General features: G+C 41.2%; 1 long non-coding RNA gene across 1 annotated transcript; it reads right to left on the bottom strand.

The window, feature by feature from the left end:
* Nucleotides 1–1579: 1579 nt before the first annotated feature.
* Nucleotides 1580–24459, bottom strand: LOC145511696 (uncharacterized). Its single transcript, XR_014058077.1, has 4 exons — nucleotides 24358–24459; nucleotides 4060–4257; nucleotides 2995–3157; nucleotides 1580–1774 (listed from the first exon to the last, which is right to left on the bottom strand). It is a non-coding gene; the product is annotated as an uncharacterized LOC145511696 (long non-coding RNA).
* Nucleotides 24460–24709: the final 250 nt, after the last annotated feature.

The following is a 24709-nucleotide window of genomic DNA, read 5'->3' on the forward strand; positions in this document are numbered from 1 at the left end:
AACAAGGAAGAGGACGATGAACTCCTGAGTCAGCTAGTAGAACTTCCTGTATCAGAGGAGGGAACACATTTTTCTGCAAACATTTAATTTCCATTTGAACATCACTATTGAGCTCACCATCATCACTTCTTTAGGGAAATGGTGCCTCTTTCCGATTGCAATTACCTCCAGGAATATTTTCCTAGTATCAGTTTGAGTTTGCCCTTTGCTCTTGTTTCGCTGTTCTTCAGGTCTCTTCGGTCTAAAGTCTGCGTTCCTCCTAAGTTAGCCACTATTTTTAAAAGTGTTTCTCTACCTGAAATGTCATCTCTTTCATCTAAATAAATTCAGATCTCCTGAGCTCTTTCTGGTAGTTCCTTTCCAATATCGGCACCTTTTCAGGTTTGTTTCTAGAATTTAAGGTTCTTTTACCATTTCATCTCTTCAATTCAATTTTCACATAATGGATAAGTCAATCTTTTATCCAAATGCAAAATACCACCCTAACCATTAGGTGGTGAAACCCCTTTCATCACTTTAAAATCACAATTGGGTGAACTTTTCTTTGCCAGATGCATACCCTGTATTCAATAATGCTTATAACAGGTCTCCTGGGGTGGGCTCCTAAGGCCGTTTTGAGAATCCTATGCCATTCACTGCCTTATATGAACTCTCTCTCTGCTTTTCAACCCATAGATTCTGCAAGTGTTACTTTATTAACTGATAAAACCCATAGCTATTCAAGCAAACCCTGACCCCAATCATTCATTCATTCAACACTAATTATGTGCTAGACACTGTGCTGGGCACTATGAGACAAGAGTGAATTAAAAGCAATATAGTAGGTAGAAAATTTCAATCATGATATAAGTGCTATGAAAGAAAATCATGGGATTAACTCTGATGCGAAGAGAGGTGCTCAGGAGCTTGCTCGAGATCAGAGATGCTATATACAAATACATTTATTTGTGTGCTTGTGTGAAAGTGATATTGAAGAAGTATCTGGGACTTAAACAGCAATAGCTCTTTTTTTTTTTTTTTTTTTAATGTGCTCACTAGTTATTTGAATGCCTTCTTTAGAGGAATGCTTTCCCTGTTGGCTCAGATGGTAAGGAATCCGCCTACAATGCAGGAGACCTGAGTTTGATACCTGACTTGGGAAGATCTCCTGAAGAAGGGAATAGCCACCCACTCTAGTATACTTGCCTGGAGAATTCCATGGACAGAGGAGCCCGGTTGGCTACAGTCCATGGAATTTCAGAGTCAGACATGACTGAGCAACTAACATTTATACTTTTCTTTTGGAGAAATGTCTATTTAGATCCTTTGCCCATTTTTAATTGGTTTATTTGTCTTTTTGTTATTAAGTTGTAAAGTTCTAACAGGAAATGGGCTTCCCTCATAGCTCAATCAAGAATCTGCCTGCAATGCAGGAGACCCAAGTTCGATTTCTGGGTTGGGAAGATCCCCTGGAGAAGGAAATGGCCCCCCACTCCAGTATTCTTGCCTGGAGAATCCCATGGACAGAGGAGCCTGGCAGGCTACAGTCCATGGGGTCGCGAGAGTTGGACACGACTTAGCGACTAAACTACTACTACTACCAATAGGAATAGTTTTAATTCCAAATTACTGGGCAACATTTTGAAAAGGAGCTCTTCTTCATTTCCGAAAAGATTCCAATCTGTAAATCCTAAGATGTTTTTACAAGTCTTCCAGTACTGCAAGGATTTATGGCAGGTAGTTATTCTTTGATTTGCTTTCTTTAAGGTTTTCACATGAAGTCAAATGATCAATTCTAAAAAGAAGAGAATCTCACTTTAATTCAAAGCAATAGTCAAACAGCTAAAGCTTAGTAAGCCCTACAATTTTGCTATTTCCCTATACAACAATTTTCCTTGGATTCTTAAAACTGGTTTGGAATTGTGTTTAACTATATCTATTTCCATTTTTCATTCCTTTGAACTTGGTTAGAATCATTGAGTTTTATAATTACACCATTTATACCACTCTTGGGTCATGGGCAATTTTGATTCATGTCAAATTAACTCACATTTGATTAATGTCAAATACATTCAAGGTTATTAATGAGAACTCATACTTAGGATTTATAAAGCATTTTCTACATACAAAGCACTCTTCAGATTCAGATAGTAACTAATTATACTTTACAAAATACCTGATAGATTTATTACTAATAATATTTGTCCTGATGTCAAGTGGGTTCCATGAGGCACCCACTTGACATAAATGTCTAATGTGATATAAATTAATTGAGAAGAAACTTTGCTTTTCAACTTGCAGGCAACTGTTTATCCAGATATTACATCACTAATCTCTTGGTAGATTTTTTTTTCAAAAGTGATACATCAAAATGTTACTAAAGCTTGATAAATTATACCTTGTCTTAGTGAAGGAACTTTTAATAAAAATCTGCCCAGTGGTATTTGACTTCAAGATAAAAGGCAGGAGAAATGATTTTTTTTTTTTTTAGTTTGAAAGGTAAATGTCTTGAGAAATGATTAACCTATTTAAAGCATTTTGAATATCAAGTGGATTATTTGAATACATAACAGTGGAATAAGCTCAGTGATTACTAAGGATAAAGGGAATGCTAAGGATCACAAGAATTGAGTTCTAATTGAAAGTCTGACACAAGTATTTCTGGGATGCTCGGGCAGGTCTCCTAACCTGTTATTTACTTACACAATCATGGGATCACTCATTTCATAAAATGGTGACAGTAGTCTGAATGGGGTCCCAATTAGCAATCATTGGTCCACACAACTCTTTTTTTTTTTTTTAATTTGAGCTAGTTTGCAACATGTTTAAAAAGGCAGATTACATATACAAATTCAGATTTCTAAATTCTCTTGAAAAAAATCAGATGATCTGGCAATAGTGGTCCATATCCTTGAGTGACATTTGTTTGGAGGTACGTAGCTGCCCCACCGCTAAACAGAGCCAGGCCTGGCTTAGGTTACTCATTTATTTCACTTGCCTAGCTTTTGTACTCACTTCAGTGTGCGCCAAAAAAAAGTGGGATTTTTTTAGGGCATTTTTCTCCCTAAAGCATCTGTGGTATCTGTGGCAGGATTCCAAGATGGCCCAGGGAAATTCCACCTCGCCCTGGTGTACAGTGTAATCCCTGTATAATCCCCTTCTCAAGTGTGGTCTGAACCTGTAAATATAATAAGTAACACCCTCATGATTATGTTATATGGCAAGAGAGATTATAGACACAAGGTCCCTAAATGGTTGACTGTGACTTAGTCAAAAGGAGAAGGCCTGGGTGGGCTAACCCGTCAGGTAAACTCTGAAAGAGTCAAGAAACAACAGCAAATACTTCCCTGTGCATCTTAGAGAAGCCGCTAGTCATGCTGTGAACTGCCTACACACAGGTGTCCCTAGAAGCCAGGGTTCTGAGACCCACACCTGCGGGAAACTGAATTCTGCCAACAACCTGAACGAATGTGGGAAGAGGACCCCAAACATCAGATGAGACCCTCATCACTAGTTGTCACCTTAATTTCAGCTTGGTGAATCCCTGAGCATAGGACCCTGCTAATTCATATCCAGAATCTTGACCCAGAGAAACAGAGAAAATAAAGGTGCTTTATTTTAAGCTGTTAATTTTGTGGTAATTTTTTTAATGCAGCAATGGAAAAGTAATATAGTCTCTATAAAGGAAATACATGTTTAACATCAAGGAATATGCCAAGAAATTTAACTGTCTAATGTATGACATATATTTTGTTTAAATAGAAGGCTATGAGTCTAAAGGAAGGACATGAAGAGAGGTGGACTCTTAAGAGTTTCAAAACAACTTTGGATGTATGATAGAATTGAGCAAATGAATTAATATACTGATGCTGGGCACGTGGGTTTCCAGTGAGGGAGAAGGGATATATATATATGGACTATGGGAATGGACTGAAGTTGGAGATATGAACTGTATAGTGTATATATGAACTGTGAAAATGTATACATGCATGTATATAGGCACATATCAGTTATCTATTGCTGCCTAATAAATTATATTAAAACTTAGCAGCTTGAGACAACAAACATCTATTATCTTACAGTTTCTGTGGGTTGAGTATCAGGGAATGACTTGACAGAGTGGTTCTGATTCACTGTCTCTCATGACATTGCGATCAAGCTGTTGACTAAGGCTACAGTCATCTTAACAGTTGGTTGAGGCTGGAGGACCATTTCCAAACTCATCGATATGGCTGTTGTTAGAAAATTCAGTTCTTCTCCATACGTTGCTCGTAGCAGCTGACAACCCCAGAGAGAGAAGAGGGAGAAAAGGAAAGAGAGAGGAACCAAAATGGACCCCAGTGTGGTTAGTAACTAAACTCAGAGGTAAACATGGCATCCCTCTGCCACGGCCTGTTGGTCCCGCAGACCAAAGGGAAAAAGTGAGTGTTCGTTGCTTGGCCATGTCCTACTTTTTGTAATACCATGGATTGTAGCCTGCCAGTCTCCTCAGTCCGTGGAATTCTCCAGGCAAGAATACTGGAGTGGGTAGCCATTACTTCTCCCAGGGGATCGTCCCGACCCAGGGATTGAACCTGGGTCTTCTGCATACAGGCGGATTCTTTCTCTTCTGAAGGGAAGCCCAAACTGAGACCAAATCTTACCTTAAATACAATGCTGTATGCACTGCAAGGAGTGAACACTGGGAGACAAGGATCACCGCAGGCCACCTTGGAAGCTGGCACAACTATCATAAAGCATGTGTATATGTACATGGATACATGTGCATGTGTATGTTTATTTCTGTGTATGTATATTTTATAGCACTGTCTGCAGAAAGGGCCAAGAGGAAAAGACATGCTAGCAGCAATCAGTGTACCTAGTATCCAGATTTTTATCTTTAATATCAGTTTCACTAAAAACAACCAAGTCTTCTCAGAGAAATAACTGATTCCAGGATTGAAGCAGGGTAGTTAGAAGATGATATGGGATCACCATGTTATTCTAGAAACTAAAGAAGTACTCAAAACCATGATAGAGGCATGTCACAAACACACAGAAGCCAGCTGAAGGAATTTCCACTTGCAAATAAGTAAAATAATGTCTTAATAATGCATTTCCCAAGTGGCTCAGTGGTAAACAACCCACCTGACAATTTAGGAGCCACAGGAGGCAAAGGTTCCATCCCTGGGTTGGGAAGATCCCCTGGAGGAGGAAATGGCAACCCACTCCACTATTCTTGCCGAGATAATTCTACGGACAGAGAAGCCTGGCAGTTTACATACAATTAATGGGGTTGCAAAGAGTCGGACACGACCAAGCACAAATGAGTTTTAAATCATTGGAAAAATATGTACTCATGAAATTTTACTGGTGATGGATAGAGGGATGACTTCTCTTGCTTAAAACTGAATGACTAGGCCTCTCTGGTACGTGTACAGAGAGTGCTGGATTCAGGAAGTCAGCATTTACAACCGTAATGGTAAAGACTGGATTATACAAGAATCATCAATGCATGGTAAACCTAGAAGAGAAGAGCAGGATATTCGCTCTGTCTTAAAGTAGCTCCACACAGACTGCTTATTGGTTGCAACTGAGGGAAACACCCCAGAAGTTACAGACTGGAGAAGTTAGGCAGCACTTGAACCAGGCATTCAATGGCATCCAGTCCCATCACTTCACGGGAAATAGATGGGGAAACAGTGCAAACAGTGGCTGACTTTATTTTGGGGGGCTCCAAAATCACTGCAGATGGTGATTGCAGCCATGAAATTAAAAGACGCTTACTCCTTGGAAGGAAAGTTATGACCAACCTAGACAGTATATTAAAAAGCAGAGACATTACTTTGCCGACAAAGGTCCGTTTAGTCAGCGCTATGGTTTTTCCAGTAGTCATGTACGGATGTGAGAGTTGGATGATGAAGAAAGCTGAGTGCCGAAGAATTGATGCTTTTGAACTGTTGTACTGGAGAGTCCCTTGGACTGCAAGGAGATCCAACCAGTCCATCCTAAAGGAGATCAGTCCTGGGTGTTCATTGGAAAGACTGATGTTGAAGCTGAAACTCCGATACTCTGGCCACCTGATGCAAAGAGCTGACTGATTGGAAAAGACCCTCATGCTGGGAAAGATTGAGGGCAGGAGGAGAAGGGGACGACAGAGGATGAGATGGCTGGATAGCATCACCGACTCAATGGACATGGGTTTGGATGGACTCTGGGAGTTGGTGATGGACAAGGAGGCCTGGCATGCTGTGGTTCATGGGGTCACAAAGAGTTGGACACAACTGAGTGACTGAACTGAACTGAACCGGGTGATCAAAACTGGCATTTCCATGAGGGAAAAATGCATGTTGTGTGCTTAGATGACATATTCTAAGAAGAACTCAACACCTCTGTCCTGTGCAAACCTCCACCTAGGAATGCAAAACTTTAAGGAAGAGAATATATTGGACAAGCACAAGAGGAAGAAACTTCTAGAGAGATGTGTGTGCATGTATGCTTGACTCTTTGTGACCCCATGAACTGTAGCTCGCCACCTGCCAGGCTCCTCTATCCATGAGATTTTCCAGGCAAGAATACAGGAGGGGGTTGCCATTTCCTACTCCAGGGGATCTTTCTGACCCATGGATTGAACCCACATCTCCTGCAACTCTTGCATTAGCAGGTGGGTTCTTTACCATTATGCTACCTGGGAAGCCAGGCTCTAGAGGGATAGCTTTCTTTAAAAATGTCAATGTTGTGGAAAAAAAAAAGGCTATGGAAATGTTTCAGATTAAAAGAGGTTAGAGGCATGACAGTTAAATGCAATTATCCAAAACTAGATTCAGCCTGTATTGGAGGAGGAAAAAGTGCTGTAGGTCAGCTAGCAAAATGAAATATGGGCAATAGCTTACATAAAATTATTGCGGTGGGAAAAATCGGTCTTTTAATGTTGGCTAGAAATTGGTTTGCAGCTAGATTCACCTCTCCTCAATGTATGACTTCTGTGCCATGTAGAAAGTGAAATGTGACCACTACAAAATGTCCTGTCACCCCTAATAGAATGAAAGATTTAAATAATTTCCCTAAGCATATATCTCACCCCCATGGGGTAATTAAGGCCATCGCTACAGTGGTCTGATTTTCCAGCTACTTTAATGGTCAGTGTTGGCGCAGCCAGTCAGACTAGCTGTTCAGCCCTGCCGTTGGATAATTAACCGCCAAAACCCGTTTTCATTATTTTCAGAGTGTTGGATGCCTGCTGAATATAAAATGAGACATGACACCAACCCAGCAAGCTGGTGGTCTTAATGCCAACACTGTCTTTCTTGTGTCCTATAGCTTCTGTTTAGGGCATTCTATCAAAGACATTCTTCAAAAAAATAAGTGATATTTCAGCAAATATAGAATTTAACTAGAATTTGAACAACCCCATTCTTTACTGGAATTTCTTAGAGTAATGGAACTAATATTGAAAGAGACTGTATAATTACTTACCACAATTTTTACCTCTTGAGTAGTTTTTTAGCAATTACCTTTTTACTAACAAAGGCAACTCAGGAACACAGTCACAAAAAATCATCACACAGCACAAAACAAAACAAGTTGCTGGAGCTTTCACATAACTGTACCCTATACATTGACTGTCTCTCCTGCTGCTGCTGCTAAGTCGCTTCAGTCGTGTCCGACTCTGTGCAACCCCACAGACGGCAGCCCACCAGGCTCCTACGTCCCTGGGATTCTCCAGGCAAGAACACTGGAGTGGGTTGCCATTTCCTTCTCCAGTGCATGAAAGTGAAAAGTGAAAGTGAAGTCGTTCAGTCGTGTCCGACTCTTCGCGACCCCATGGACTGCAGCCCACCAGGCTCCTCCGCCCATGGGATTTTCCAGGCAAGAGTACTGGAGTGGAGTGCCATCGCCTTCTCCAGACTGTCTCTCCTACTGAGTCCTTAAAGCAAGATTAGATCACCCTGTGTATCCAGTTAGTCCAGTCTGCAAGAATTACTTGAAAAGACAGAAATTAATAGACATGTTTTAAAAAATTTATCCTTTTATTTTGGAAACTACACTTTGACTCCAACACTCAAAATGTTCAAAAAGCCATATGGTGAAAAGTTCTCCTTGAACCTTTCTTCTCAAGCCACTCCGTTTCCCTTGCTGGGAAATCAGTGATATGAGTTTCTGGTATGTCTTTCCAGGCATATTTTGTGCCTATACAAGCAAATCTTAATATACATTGTCCCCCTCCTGTGTGAATGATGGCATATTGCACACACTGTCCTTCATTCTATTTTTTTTTTCACCTGTAGTAGATCTTGGAGATACTTCCACAGCAACTCATAAAGAACATTACCGTTCTTTTCTGGGGTTAAGAATATGTAACTGTATGACTGTACCATTATTTAATCAGTCTACTACCGGTAGCTATGTAGATTGTTTCCTATCTTCTGCTCTTGTGAGCAATACTGCTACAAATACCGTTGTCTATGTGTCAGTTTGGACAGATAAGAGAGTATAGCCAAGTAACATTTTAATTTTTATTATTTATTTAGTGGAGTTGTTTTGGATATTGCTGCTGTTGTTCAGTCACTCAGTTGTGTCCAACTCTTTGCAACCCCATGGACTGCAGCACGCCAGGCCTCCCTGTCCATCACTGTCTCCCGTAGTTTGTAGACTCATGTGCATTGAATCGGTGATGCCATCCAACCATCTCATCCTCTGCTGCCCCTTACGCTGCCTTCAATCTTTCCCAGCATTAAGGTCTTTTCCAATGAGTAGGCTCTTCACATCAGATGGCCAAATTTTTGGAGATTCAGCTTCAGCATCAATCCTTCCAATGAATATTCAGAGTTGATGTCCTTTAGGATTGACTGGCTTGATCTTCTTGCTGTCCAAGGGACTCTCAAGGGTCTTCTCCAGCAGTTTGATAGCATCAGTTCTTTGGTGCTCAGGCTTATTTATGCTGCAACGCTCACATCTATACAGGACTACTGGAAAAACCATAGTTTTGACTGTATGGATCTTTGTTGGCAAAGTGATTTCTCTGCTTTCTAATACACTGTCTAGGTTTATTATAGCTTTTCTGCCAAGGAGCAAGTGTCTTTTAATTTCATGGCTGCGGTCACCATCTGCAGTGATTTTGTTTTGGATAATGATATCAAAAGTTTCTTTTCATAGAAAAACAGAAAATTGTAAGGAATAACATTTTTTTTCCTGGCTGGACTGTATATTTTTAACACCAGCTTACTCATACTCTTCTCTGATGAAGTGAGACATTCTGTAGTAAGTGCTATGAAGGGAGTCTTGAAGAATGTTCATTTTAGATGGGCCCCAGAATGACGATTCACCCCCCTAGTTTTGCAGCAAAGATCTAGGGACGTTCCACTCTACTCACATTTGCTACTAATTATTTTAGGGTCTCTGACGCGTTTGGGCTTCAGGGATGGCCCACTAAGCCTGGAAGATTGCATGGACAGAGGAGCCCGGAGGGCTACAGTCCATGGGGCCTGATGCAACTGAATGACTGAGCATGCAAGATGCATTTAAAATAATATAGACACTTTTCTTGTTTGAGTCAATGATTCATTCAAATGCTTACTTCCTCTGAGTACTCTTATGGTCCTAAGTGATTGTCCATTGAAACTTCTTTCCAAATACAGCACTGAGAACCTGGGGCAGCAACAACCAAGCAAATGATCTCAAGACTAAACATGTAGCATCAAAAAGACCTTTCTAAGATATCTGAATTTTAAAAGGCATTTATAAAGTTTGGCCCTAGTCCACACCTGATAGCTATTAAGAGTGATATCAGAACAAATGTCATCCAGTCGTAATTTCAAAATGGTGCAACTGTATGTTGTCTTCCTGTTTCAACTTCATTTTTAACAGAAAATCTTCACACTCAACATGGATTTTAGAAATACTTAACTTTGTATCAGGTTGGTAGCCCATGAGAATCACACGTGAGGAACATAAAAGCTCCAAAGTCAGGCAGTGCAAGGAAACCGTCTTCCAGCCTAGATTTGATCAGTTCTGAGTTTGGGCTTTGGCCAAACCCCTGGGGAATGATGAAGAAAATGTACTAATTTTGTAAATTTTGCCTGTTTACATAGTAAACACATTGAAGACTCCTTTCTTGTATAGCATTATTCTAAACTGTCATTATGAGGGATATCCTTTGTATAAGACATTTACAAATGTCTTATCCTTTGTATACGGTGAAGTCAAAATCAAGACGGCAGCAATTAAGAGAATAACTGGAAGCCACAATGTCCCTGAGGATTTCTACTGACGAGGAAAAAGCTTCACCTGCTGTGAAAGAATGGCAACCCACTCCAGTACTCTTGCCTAGACAATCCTGTGGACAGAGGAGCCTGGTGGGCTGCCGTCTGTGGGGTCACACAGAGTTGGACAGGACTGAAGCGACTTAGTAGCAGCAGCAGCTGTGAAAGAGGTTCACTTCTCTCTTTTCGTAATAAGGAGAATGTGAAACAGTGGGAGACAGAAATCCTCTATTCAACCCCAGGACAAGAATAGCTTTATTCTCATGGTTGATATTCAAATATGTGCTCTGCATGCGTGCTCTGAAGAGCTCAGAGCATCTTGCAAGCTTCAGTAGGAATAGCACACACATCAGCTTTTTTGAGGCTAGTTCAGAATTCCAAAATAACCAACTCATCTCCGATGGTCAAACTGATCAAGAACTAGGACTCAGCAAAATACAAAAGCAGGCAATGCTTTTCATTTCTGCCTTCCTTTTCTGTATCCTGTTCCACACTGTTAACATTCACAAGCCAGCCCAAAGCACTGAGCTTTCCTTGGTCCCACTTCTAAAACTCCTGTTCTTGTCTCCACCCCGAAGAGGCAATAGGAGCAAAGAAAACCCTGAATGTATATATGAGTTTTTATAGTCCTGACTCTATAAAGAAGTAGACGTCAGATTAGACATTGATCTTACATCTCAGTGGTCTCTAAGCATCCCAGAGTATCAGCATTCTGTATTTTATATTAAAGTATAAATGACTGACAACCAGGCGTGTTAATTTACCCCACAGCAAGAGAAGCAAAAAGCAAAGGAGAAAAGGAAAGGTACACCCATTTGAATGCAGAGTTCCAAATAGCAAGGAGAGATAAGAAAGCCTTCCTCAACAGTCAATGCAAAGAAATAGAGGAAAACAATAGAGTGGGAAAGACTAGAGTTCTCTTCAAGAAAATTAGAGATACCAAGGGAACATTTCATGCAAAGATGAGTTCAACAAAGGACAGAAATGGTATGGACCTAACAGAAGCAGAAGATATTAAGAAGAGGTGGCAAGAATACACAGAAGAACTGTACAAAAAAGATCTTCACGACCCAAATAATCACGATGGTGTGATCACTCACCTAGAGCCAGACATCCTGGAGAGTGAAGCCAAGTGGGCCTTAGGAAGCATCACTATGAACAAAGCTAGTGGAGGAGATGGAATTCCAGTTGAGCTATTTCAAATCCTAAAAGATGAGGCTGTGAAAGTGCTGCACTCAATATGCCAGCAAATTTGGAAAACTGAGCAGTGGCCACAGGACTGGAAAAGGTCAGTTTTCATTCCAATCCCAAAGAAAGGTAATGCCAAAGAATGCTCAAATTACCACACAATTGCACTCATCTCACATACCAGTAAAGCAATGCTCAAAATTCTCCAAGCCAGACTTGAGCAATACGTGAACCATGAACTTCCAAATGTTCAAGCTGGTTTTAGAAAAGGCAGAGGAACCAGAGATCAAATTGCCAATATCCACTGGATCATCAAAAAAGCAAGAGAGTTCCAGAAAAACATCTATTTTTGCTTTATTGACTATGCCAAAGCCTTTGACTGTGTGAATCACAATAAACTGTGGAAAATTCTTCAAGAGATGGGAATACCAGACCACCTGACCTGCCTCTTGAGAAACCTGTATGCAGGTCAGGAAGCAACAGTTAGAACTGGACATGGAACAACAGACTGGTTCCAAATAGGAAAAGGAATACGTCAAGGCTGTATATTGTCACCCTGCTTATTTAACTTATATGCAGAGTACATCACGAGAAATGCTGGGCTGGAGGAAGCACAAGCTAGAATCAAGATTACCAGGAGAAATATCAATAACCTCAGATATGCAGATGATACCACCCTTATGGCAGAAAGTGAAGAAGAACCAAAGAGCCTCTTGATGAAAGTGAAAAACGAGAGTGAAAAAGTTGGCTTAAAGCTCAACATTCAGAAACCTAAGATCGTGGCATCTGGTCCCATCACTTCACAGCAAATAGATGGGGAAACAGTGGAAACAGTGTCAGACTATTTTTTTGGGCTCCAAAATCACTGCAGATGGCGACTGCAGCCATGAAATTAAAAGACGCTTGCTGCTTGGAAGGAAAGTTATGACCAACCTAGACAGCATATTAAAAAGCAGAGACATTCCTTTGTCAACAAAGGTCCGTCTAGTCAAGGCTATGGTTTTTGCAGTGGTCACGTATGGACGTGAGAGTTGCACTATAAAGAAAGCTGAGCATAGAAGAATTGATGCTTTTGAACTGTGGTGTTGGAGAAGACTCTTGAGAGTCCCTTGGACTGCAAGGAGATCCAACCAGTCCATCCTAAAGGAGATCAGTCCTGGGTGTTCATTGGAAGGACTGATATTGAAGCTGAAACTCCAGTACTTTGGCCACCTGATGCGAAGAGCTGACTTATTTGAAAAGACCCTGATGCTGGGAAAGACTGAGGGCAGGAGGAGAAGGGGATGACAGAGGATGAGATGGTTGGGTGGCATCACCGACTCAATGAACATGAGTTTGGGTAAACTCCGGGAGTTGGTGATGGACAGGGAGGCCTGGCATGCTGCAGTCTATGGGGTGGCAAAGAGTTGGACATGACTGAGCAACTGAACTGAACTAAGTTCAAATCCTGAACATAGAAATCTCCCCTCTCTCTCAGCCTTTGTGTTGGAATTGGGAGAAAAGCAGGATCACAGAGGCTTGCAGGAAGAAGGGTGATGAGAAGAGACTCTCAGAGGCCATACTGGATGATTCTACTGTTTTTGCTTCTTCTAAAGAGACCAAAACAAACTGGAGGTGGCTAGACCTGTGTTATAATGGGTATATATGGCTTACATGTTGCCAGGCTAAAAATAAAATATTGGCCCAGATTTCTCTAGGTCTGATATTTCTTTAATCCTTTACTGATACTCTAGTTACCTTTCACTTATCAAAATTTCACCTGAAGAGCTGGCATAAAAACAGACATATAGAACAATGGGATAGAACATAGGGCCCAGAAGTAAACCCTTGCAAATACAGTCAAGTGAGTTTTTAAGCAGGGTGGCAAGATTGTTCAATAAAGCAAAGGATGGTCCTATCAACAAATAGTGCTGCAAAAACCAAATATCCATATGCAACAGAATGAAGGTGGGCCCTTACATTACATGCAAAAATTAATTCAATAAATATTGGTTGAATAAAGACAAAAACATTGGCTGAATGAAGCTTTTTTTTTTTTTTTTCCTTTCTCACTTTGCTTAGTGGGAGAAAGAGAAATTAAATTCTGAATTCAGTAGAGTGTTAGAAAAAGGGACAGTCAGTAATTATTCATCATGTTGAAGTACTCATAACTAGCAGCTGTGAGAAAAAGTTTTTTGATGACAACTGATTTAATTCTGAAACACTTTTTCTAGGATAGAAGTTCTCAGTCCTGGCTCAACACTAAAATAATCTGGGCCAATTGAAAAAATTACAGATGTCCAGGTCCTACCTGAGAACAACTGAACTGGTTCGCAGGCATCACAGTGCTTTATAATTACTCCAGGTGGTTGTATGTACAGTGAAGTTTCTAGGAGCAATAAGTCTCCCTGAGATAAGTTCAAACAAGTTAGAAGGCAATTATTAACACAACATGGAGAATTAGCCAGAGAAATATTAAGCTATGTTATCAAAACAATTTAGAATTTATTATTGGAAAAGATATCATTATCCTTTTCAGACAGTAACTCATTTCCTTGTTTTTCTTCTTTCCCAGGAGTTAATTGAAGTAATTGCCCTTATGTGCAATTCCACCCCATTTCCCGAGTCCATACCAGTGGGAGGTAGTAACAATGTTCAGAGTCCTCCACCATCACGTGGTGAGGCTTGTGCTTTTGGTCAAGTTACAGCTATAGCACCCTTCCTATTCAACCCAGCCTGGACTTCAGTCATTGTAGCTGATGTTCAGTTCTTACTATATGCTAGGATGCTGTTCTCAGTGCTTTATTATGTATTGATACTAAATTTCACAACAATGCCATGAGTTAGGTGCTACTGTCATGCCTGTTTTACATATACGAAAATTCAGCTTTACAGAAGTAAAGTTAGTTAGTTGTGAATGGAGGAGACCAAGCCAAGCCTCTGCATGTCCCTGACCCACCCTCTTCACTTGCCAAGTGCAAAGTCCCTTCACCCTTTGCTGCTGAGCCATCCCCCAAATTAACAATTTATGTGTTTATTTCACAGAAGTAGCCAAGCCAATTATATAAAAACATTAATATTTACTAAATGCTCACTCTGTGCTCTGCACTGTTGCAAAGCACTTTTGCATTTGACTTTCACAATAACTCTATTCATTAATGTTGAAGTGGGTTGCCATTGCTTTCTCCAGGGGATCTTCCCAACCCAGGGATCGAACCCTGGTCTCCTACATTGCAGGCAGATTCTTTAACAACTGAGCTACCAGGGAAGCCCCCAATGTGATAATTAGTCCTGTTTCACGGGTAATGAACCGACGGCACACACAGAGAGAAGATAACGAGCCCACGTCACAGAGGGGTAAGGCCTGGACTCAAAATCAGGACTCTGACTCTTTAGCACACTGTGCTATATGCCTCTTAAGGAAAATGTTGAATATATCTTTGTGATTTAGAAATTCTAATAAAGAGTTACAGCTTGAGGTTTTGTTTTTCTTTCAGGTAGACTTTGAAAATACAGGATTTGTGATATGAATTTATCTGTATTTCTGGAAACATAAAATCAAAGCATCTTTGGTGGCAGTTCCCTTCACTGTAAAAAAAGAATCTTAAAAAATTTCTTCAAAGAACTTTTCAACTTAGAGTCAGTGGTGCTCCGTGGACCACTCTTACTAGCTCCAGGTCTGATTACCTGTATCTCTTTTCAACTCAGCAGTCTTTGTCACACTGGTGGCTTGGAATCAGCCATGGTGTGCGAATTTACACTGTAGAAATTGGTGAATGTTACAAACCAGAATATTTTCCCTGCAAAGGGCCAGCTGCTAAACAGTTATCAGCACATTACTGTCTAAAGTAATAAAATAGGGACAAGTGTCTTAATATTTTAGTAATTTAAAATGAAAGAGAATGCTGCTCTTTTAGGAAATTAGTAGCATTATGTTTCTTTTTCACAGGCATTTTGCTTTTAGGAAACTGAAAAGTGAAATTAAGTTTTTCAGGTGTCATCAAATGTCAAATGCTTTTTATCTGTTAACTTAGTTTCGCCTCAGAGGACATACTGAAAGTGGGGTTACTCCCAGTTACTTGTTTTCTGTTTTGGCCATCCTGGGCTTTCTCTAGTTTCGGCGAGCAGGCTTCCCGGTGCGGTGGCTTCTCTGCTCGGGGGGCCTGGGCTCCAGGGCCCGTGTGCTCAGTGGTTGTGGCACTCAGGCTTTGCTGCTCCACGGATGTGAGATCTTCCCAGGCCAGGGATTGAACCGGCACTGCAAGGAGGATCCTTAACCACTGGACCATCAAGGAAGCCCCTATCTTTACTTTTTTCAATATACACACCACCTGGGCCACTTGGTAATGACTTCATCTTACAAATTCAAGTACATACCAGAACATTAATTTTCTAACTCCTCTTGCCTTTTCTTAGATTTATATAACTGAATAATAGAGCTTCAGATGTTCTGCCTCAAAAGGAATAAATGTGAAACATCTGAAAAGGTCTATAATAGACGTGACTGAATTCTTGCTTTTGAAGACAAGTACTTTATATGTCTATTAATAGTCATATTTGAGTTTTAGAGTAATTCTCCCCCTTGCTGTTTAACAAAATGGAGCGTTTTATCAAATTTATGTGACTTTTCAAATATTCAGTGTATCCAGTATACATGCAGTTGCATATACACTGTGTGGGACCCATTCTTTCTGAGTATCTCCTTCAGCACTACCGCCTCATCACTCCCTGCCCCCTGAAGATTTAGGGTTCATCCATCTGCAGTGTCAGGGCTGGGAACTGTAGTTAAGAGCTGGAGTTTGTTACTTTGAGGAAGATACCTCACCTGCTGACATCCGGAGAGACAATTACACAGGAGAAAGCTGAGGTTCAAGGACATTGAGAGAAGAGTTGAAGGGGGGGTCATGTAGAGCTAGGAGTTCAGAGCCAGGTTTGTGAAGTCAGGAGATAGCAAGGTAATTGTCCAAACACCAGTAGGGGATCTGCCTGGAGGTTTATTTTACAAACATGGTTCAAGATGTGGTGAAAGCCCTGATCCAATGCTATATTCTCCCATTAGAAAGACACTTCACTGAAGGCAGGGTCTTCATCAGGCTCTTGCTTGTACCTCTAGCATCTGGAACTCTGCCTGCCATATAGTGGACGATCATAAATACCGAGTATTCATAAATATTTGTGCAATAAGTGAATGGACAGGTATGTGCATCATTATGTCGTGAAGTACATGAAAAATTTTTTAAAGAAACTCCCATCTGGTTGGGTTGTCATTTTATTCCTTTAGAACCCGTTTACTTCAAATGTGCTAAAGGGAAAAAAAAATACTTTTTTTCTTCTTCAAAATTATAACATCTTTCCCCCAAAGCGTCTATGATACATTCTTTCTTCAAGATGCTATCACAAAAGGATTAAATCATAAAATAAAGTGGAGAAATGATGAGTCAAACAGAAATGAAAAGGATTCTTTGATGCTGGACTTCTCACAGCTCTTAACACGCTACAATCATGTAGGGTCTACAGAAAGGAAAAAGCAAATGGGATTTTCCAGAATCGATGTGCCATGGAGTACTTTTATACAGAGAAACTTGGACCAAGTATTTCAAGGAAAAAAATTCAGAAATTCTTGTCTAGATGTTTTGTGACCAAACCAGGTTGGTTTTGCCCAATGTGTAACAAGCCAAAATGCTGAGATGCCATGATTTTCAGCAGAGGGTTAATTCACAAGGCAGACAAGCAAGGAAACAGAAAAACAAGTCTTAGAACCACCGTCCAAAGGCCAGGGGCTTGGGGTATCTATGGATAAGGAATAAAGCAGCGTGCGGTCTGAGGCCTGAGGAGTCTGGCGAGTGCGGGGAAAGGTGACTGGGAAAAGGTGCGGTAGTCACTGCCCTGAGCGGATGTAACTAAGCTATATGGGCCTCTTGCGGGTACAGACATGGAGGTGTTTAGCATTGGAGAAGAAAATGGCAACCCACTCCAGTGTTCTTGCCTGGAGAATCCCAGGGACTGGGGAGCCTGGTGGGCTACCATCTGTGGGGTCGCACAGAGTCGAACACGACTGAAGCGGCTTAGCAGCAGTAGGATCTGAGGGTGGCGCTTTCGGCCTTCCAACATCAAAACGTCACCAAGCCACCAAACAGACACACACAGGATCACTCAGAGGGTTGGTGGTCCTAACCAGTCTTAACCAGCTCAGCTCGAACTAGACCCAGCTGACCCCAAGTTCATGGGAAACAGCTCTGGCAAACATCTTAATATTTCAGTTACATGCTGATGGGAGGACACACAAGTCTTTTTTTTTGGCTGCACCCAGAGGCATTTAGGATCTCAGTTCCCAGGCCAGAGATTGAACTGCACCTCTGGCCTTGAGAGTACAGTTTCAACCCTTGGACCACCAGTAAAGTCCCCATGCAAGTCTTCTGTGGCAACAATTAAATTTTTGTGAAGGCATGTGAAAGGGGTTTGACTGGTAACTACCCACAGTTTCAGGTTCCACAATTTCACTCTATCTAAATTCAACACAAGTAAAGTCTCTTTCATGATCTGAATTTCTCTTGATCTGTTCCATACTCCATCAAAATATGTGATTTTAACCCATTTTCACCAGAGTCTGCCAGAGAACTGACTAGTCTGATAAATTATATTGAGGTAAAATGTTAGGCCTTTTGAGGTAAAATGAGCCTCTTGATGAAAGTGAAAGAGGAGAGCGAAAAAGTTGGCTTAAAGCCGAAGAACTGATGCTTCTGAACTGTGGTGTTGGAGGAGACTCTTGAGAGTCACTTGGACAGCAAGGAGATCCAACCAGTCCATCCTAAAGGAAATCAGTCCTGGGTGTTCACTTGAAGGACTGATGTTGAAGCTGAAACTCCAGTACTTTGGCCACTTGATGCGAAGAACTGACTCACTGGAAAAGACCCTGATGCTAGGAAAGATTGAAGGCAGGAGGAGAAGGGGACAACAGAGGATGAGATGGTTGGATGGCATCACCGACTCGATGGACATGAGTTTGAGTAAACTCCAGGAGCTGGTGATGGACAGGGAGGCCTGGTGTGCTGCGGTTCACGGGGTTGCAAAGAGTCGGACATGACTGAGCGACTGAACTGAACTGAACTGAAAATGTGAGGACCCAATAAGGGCCTTCTTACTTTCCCAGGCTACCTTGGCATTGAAAAGAAGTTTCAGGTAGCCCCAGCTTGAGTCAGCCAATTCAGAGTTTCAATGGAAGCAGAAACAGGGCTGAGGATAACAAACAGTTTGGTTTGGAAGCATAAGGTTGTTGTTTTTTTTTTTAATCTTACATTGTGGCCATGTGGCCTGTAGGATCTCAGTTCTCTGACCAGGGATCAAACCCATACCCCCTGCAGTGAATCTTAACCACTGGACTACCTGAGAAGACCCCTGGAAGCACAAGGTTTTCGATAACCCTTCAAATTAGATCCTGTACGGACCACCTCCTCTCCCTACACAAACAGCAAGCTGGTTATGTTCCCTGCTATGAAACCGATTCGCGTGGAAATCTCTTTCTTCTGCATAGAGGCAAATATCAGAGATAAGTATCAGTCAGACAACCAACTACCCCAATTTTTCCAAGACTAATGGGTTTTCTGGGACATGGCCTTTCAGGTCTAAGGCCAGGAAGGTTCTAGGCAACCATGACAAGTTGGTTATCCCCACAAAGCAGTCACTTCACAAATTGAAATGACTCTCTAGGTCTTTAAAATGTCTGGAATCAGAAACTTCAATGTGAACTACATATACTATTTTTCACTGAATTACAAAAGTGCATTTATGAGTTTGTTTGCTTACGGTAAAGGACAAAAGTTCAGGAAAAAAATATGCAGTCTTCTCTCTTGGTCATTTGAAACTTTATCGTGTCGTTGGTGGGAGGCCAGCTTCTTCATTTTCCCACTCTCCTTTCCTTTTTGATCTTTTCACTGCTTTTTCTTTTGTTGCAAGAGCGCTAGAAGGGGCACTGAAGCTGGTGGGAAAGCTCAGTTCTGTGGGTTGAGGCTACTCCTGGTGTTCTGACCCTGCTTTTTCCTCACTCACCAGTCCCTCCAACCTTTTGAATGAAGTGCATCCGGGCATTCTATTAAATTTTACTCATTTTTCTTATGTTTTTTATCTTGTTTGCTTTCCTAGTGTTATTTTCTAATTTTCTGTGAGAAATAAGAATGATATCCAATATTTACTCCATCATGAACTGTGCTATATAGAGTTTGAATACATTTATTTTATCTAATTTTCATAAAATCTTAAGGTGAAAAAATAATTTATCCCCATTTTACCAATGAGACAGGTGAAGCAACTTGCCTGAGGTTATACTTGATAGATAGCAAAGCTAGGATGCAAATCTGGGTTATCTGAGTCTGAACCAGTATTCCTAAATTTGCTTTTAGCTGCACTGTCTCTGTAGTTTTCCAAGGTTTGAAAGAAACCTAATGAGACTTTGCCACACTAGGCTGCCATCACCAGGTGAGATGGGTCTGGATCTTAAAAACTCTTATCAGTCAGACTGTCAGATATTTTTATTACACAAAGACTTATTTCTATAGGTGATTTCCTCTTTTCTCTCTGGCTGTTCCTTTTTAGTCTGTTCGCATACTTTGCCTCTAACCAGTCGGTAAATGACGGGATTCCTCAAATCTCATTCCTAGCCCTCTCCTCTTTTCATCTTGACTCTGTCCTTAGGTCAGCTGATCTATGCCCACGTCTCACAAATTTACATCTTTCACCTGCCTTCACCCTGAATGCTGCAAAAGCTCCTCATATCAAACATACTCTGAATCACACTAAAGGAATTCCTCACTGCGCTCACTTTCTTGACCTGAAAATCCTGTTTTTTTCCAGCATTTTCCATGTTAAAGCCACTATATCATCTGGTTATGCAAGCTGGAAACCTGGGAGTAATCTTCATTATCTCCTCATCTTATCCATGACAAGCACAATTAGTCTCTCTTGGGCAGTTGATAAAATCTCCTAATTGATATACCCACATCCATTCTAGCTTTCTTACATTTGTTTTTGGTATTATAGCCAGAGAAATCTTTTTAAAAAACGTATCTGGTCATGTTAGTATGACTATTCCCCTACCTGTCTCTTCAGTCTCATTTCATACTAAAATCATCCATCTGTATTAGTCAGGGTTCCAGCAAAAATTACATGGTATAATCAAGCTGGATAATTTGTAAAGAGTTTAATAAAGATATAGGGCAGTGTTTATGGACTATGGGGCTACTAGTAAGAGGTAAAAGGACCACCCAATGCCAGAGGGGCAAGAGTGGGAGAATTATCATAATGAGGAGATGGTAACTGATTAGAAATATCATCTGGCTGGAGTTGGGGCCTTGGGTAGAGGGATGCAGATACTCTGTGACTCCCAGTCAGGGAGGGTGCTGGGGAAATCAGCGACCAGATACATTCTCTTTCTACCCTCTGGTCGCAGCCCAGGGCCTCTCTCATTAGTTGCACTCAACTGAAAGTCAAGGGTCCAAAAGTGGCCACTGTGGCAGTGAATCCGCCTCCAGAGGCCAGAGCAGAGTAGTATAGACACGGGGGAGGGGCGAGTGAAGATGGGGAGAATGCTTACTAAATCAGAAGGATTTTCAAATGTAGAAAGAGTATCAAAGCAAAATAGAGAATAACTCACATAGACAACAGAAGGATAATCATAACCTCCAAACTTAAACCTCACTTGGAATACCGCTCTATTTGTTGTGCTGTATATAGTTTTTATTACACAGACTTTTTACAGAGTTCCATTGGCGGTGACCAGAGTTATTCTTGGTTTACTGTCATCAGCGAAACCCCCTTTTACTAGACAATAGGCCCCTCCTCATACTTGAGTTAATCAATTCAATTCAGAAATGTTCTCTCACTAAACCTGGTTTCACCATTTTGGAGACTGTCCTGCTTTTTTTGTTTTTGCCTTACATTTTTAAAAAAACACTCTACCAATTGCCTCTGAAAGATTTCCCTCTCTTATTACCCTAACAAAGGAAATGCCTGCTAGTTTTTTAACCTCTTAGGCATATATCGTTATTCTCTATTTAAAAACTATTAAAAATGCATTTATGTAAACAAAAATTATCATATGAATATATTAACCCTGAAACAAAGTGAGTCGTTTGAAGAAACTGACACACTTAAAAAAAAATTCTAGCAGGTGTTTCATAAATATCTGTCAGCTATTTAAACTGTAAGATTCTTATGGGAGCTGACAGTATGCTTGTGCTAACTGCCATATATTTAGAATATTTAGGAAATACTTTAGAGACTTTTACTTCCAGAAATTTAGCAAATTTGATATTTTGAAAAACTCTCTGCTGTATAAAGTAAAATAAACATATTTTAAATGTGTAAATGAGCTCACAATAAAACAATGAAAATCTGCCAGTGTCAAAAATGAAGAAAGAGATAAAACCTGATGGTGGTGATGCCTACAGGCTGCCCTGGGGCATCTCAAGTCCTGAGGAATCTGGAAGCTAGGCTGTAAACAGGACCTGAAATTAGGCATGGGATGCTTATCAGGTGGGGTGTTGGAACTGACACCCCTGTAGAAAACCCAGACTCTCAAAAAGTCAGTATTTTTCTTTCTAGAAGAGGATGCTATATAAAGCTTTAAAATAATAAAAACTTAACATTAGATATTTTGAGGGGATATAAAATAATACCAGATTCTGGTTATGGGAGGAGGACAGGAATGGGCATGAAGGAGGCAAACGCAGTGAAGGGCACACATAGGCTTCTAGTATATTTGCAATGTTTTATATCTTGAGGGATGTCCAAAGAGTTTGTTATATTACTTCTTCTATTTGTGAAATATTTTAGAATGAAAAACCGTAAAGAAAAAATGAGGCTACCAAGTAGTATGTGTCTGTATGTGTGTGCACAGGTATGTGTATAGGACTTCTAGAAGGATGTACATTTAAATACAGAGTCAGGTAAATAGCAGAAGAATTCACAGCATGATAACACAATTTAAAATATGCAACACAATAATAAACGATGGGATGTAATATATAGCATAAGGAATATGATCAATAATACCGTAGTAACTTTATATGGGGACAGATGGTTTGTAGGCTTATTGTGGTGATCATTTAATAATATATGCAAATGTCAAATCACTATGTTGTATACCTGAAACTAACATAATATTGCACATCGTTTATTTCAATTGATAATTAAAAAAAAACATGCAACATAAAACTATTGTTACTCAAAGATGCATATCCATATAATATAATTACCAAAAAAGACGAGATAGATAAACACCAAATTAAGCCCAATGATTACACTGCAGGGGAGAGCGGGGAAGTCTCCTAGGGAGGGCCATACTAGGTGAATTGAACACTGTTGGCAATATATTGTCACTTAAGCTGGTAATAGTACATAGGTATTAGTTATGTTCTTCTTCATCCCCCCTTTGTAATTTCTTAAATTTAAAATGAAATACATTGGTATTGTAATCTTTTGAATAGCAGCTATTCATTCCTAAGGTCCTGAAGAAGTGCTGGTGGTCTGATAACCTTAGAAAGTGAACTCTTCTCCAAGAACTGTATTTTTTAATTATTTTCTAATTCAGTGATGTATTTTATTAATAGTATTTATTGAACTTCTACTATGTTGCAGGCCCTATTCCAGGCATTGGAGATAACATACATGATTAAAACTGACAGAAACTATATTCTCCTGCATATCAGATTCAGATAACATCAAGAAAATTGCTAGATAATTTTCTCTTATCTGCTGTTAGTGGGGTTGGTAGATGGGTTGGTAGAGGGTGTGGAAGGTTCTTTGGGATTCAGTTCTGAAAATGCTGTACATCCTCAAATAAATCTAAAAATTTTGACTGGATCCTGTATCAGTATCTGACAAAGCGCACCTATAATTACCACATTACACACTATTGGGGTAGACTCACCCGACAGGCCTGGAGGAAAACTGTACTGGAATTAAAGTGGACAGTATGATGGTATTTTTTATTTATAAGAGGAGATATTCTTGATATGATTGTGGTTTAGACTATCTTAGAAAACAGCCAGAAATCTGCTTCTGACCCTGTGAAGCCAGCATTCAGCATTCTCACTCTTAAGTATTAATTATAGTTTCTTTGCATATCAATCATATCATTAAGTGATTATAACCATTTTTTTTTAAGGAGTAGAGAGTCATGCCTTCTTTGAAGGATAAAAGTCAGTCTATCTGCCTGTCACTTCACAAACCACCCAAAACTGAATCCCTTAAAACAAGAGTCATTTCATTAAGCTCAAAATCTTCAGATTAGGAATGTTAACTAGGCAATTCTCCTGCCTCATAGGGCATTGATTGGGGTCACTCAGTTGTATTTATTTGGTGGCCATCTAGATTTGGAGGGTCCAAGAAGGGTTCGTTCACAGGTCTGGCGCCTCACTTGTGTTGACTGATGTCTGGGCCCCGGGGTCCCCTTTCCCTCTCGTCGTTTCAGGGCTTCTCCACGTGCTCTTTCCATAGGGTGGTTGAACTTCCTACTTGGGGGCTTAGGGGCTCTAACAGCGTGCTCCCCAGCGCGGGAAGTGAAAGCCCCCAGTTCCTTAAGGCCTTGGACCCAGATAGCGGCGCAGTGTTACCATTCCTCAGCCTCTGGAGTCGGTTCCCCACAAGGGTCCTCCCGCCCAGGGGCGCTCCAGCCAGCAGGAGGAGACCAAGTTCGGTTCAGGAGCAAAAGGAAGCTTTAACGGAGAGGTGTGAGAAGATCCCCATGGAGAAGACAATGGCAACCCACTCCGGTCTTCTCGCCTGGGAAATCCTCTGGCCAGAGGAACCTGGCAGGCTACAGCCCATGGGGTCGCAAAGAGCGGACAGGACTTGGCGACTGAGCACGCAGGCCTGCACTTGAGTTCTGCACTAGAGTGCACACTCCCCAAAAGCCGCCGATGGGGCTGCTCTGTAAGGTTCCTGTCCTCCAGAAAGGAGGGGGCAGAGTTCTCACCGTCAGGCGCCCGTGCTCCTGCTCTGCGCTGCTCCTCCCGCTCCAGACCTAAGCGCCTGGCCTCAGGCCACCACTCGCCGCCGCCATCTTGAATCTCAGTGCGGCGCTTGCGCGCAAGCGCCGTGGAGCTGAGGCGTCAGGAGCAGCCCTTTGACGTCCGGAGCAGCCCTTTGACGTCTGGAGCAGCCCTGTGACGTCCGGAGCTCTCGTCTGACGGAGAAGGTGATGGCGCCCCACTCCAGTCCTCTTGCCTGGAAAATCCCATGGACGGAGGAGCCAGGTACGCTTCAGTCCCTGGGGTGGCGAAGAGTCGGACACGACCGAGCGACTTCACTTTCACTTTTCCCTTTCA

Source organism: Giraffa tippelskirchi, chromosome 6 (genome assembly GCF_054371585.1).
Source record: "Giraffa tippelskirchi isolate mGirTip1 chromosome 6, T2T-mGirTip1v1.2.pri, whole genome shotgun sequence".
NCBI classification, from domain to species: Eukaryota; Metazoa; Chordata; class Mammalia; order Artiodactyla; family Giraffidae; genus Giraffa; species Giraffa tippelskirchi.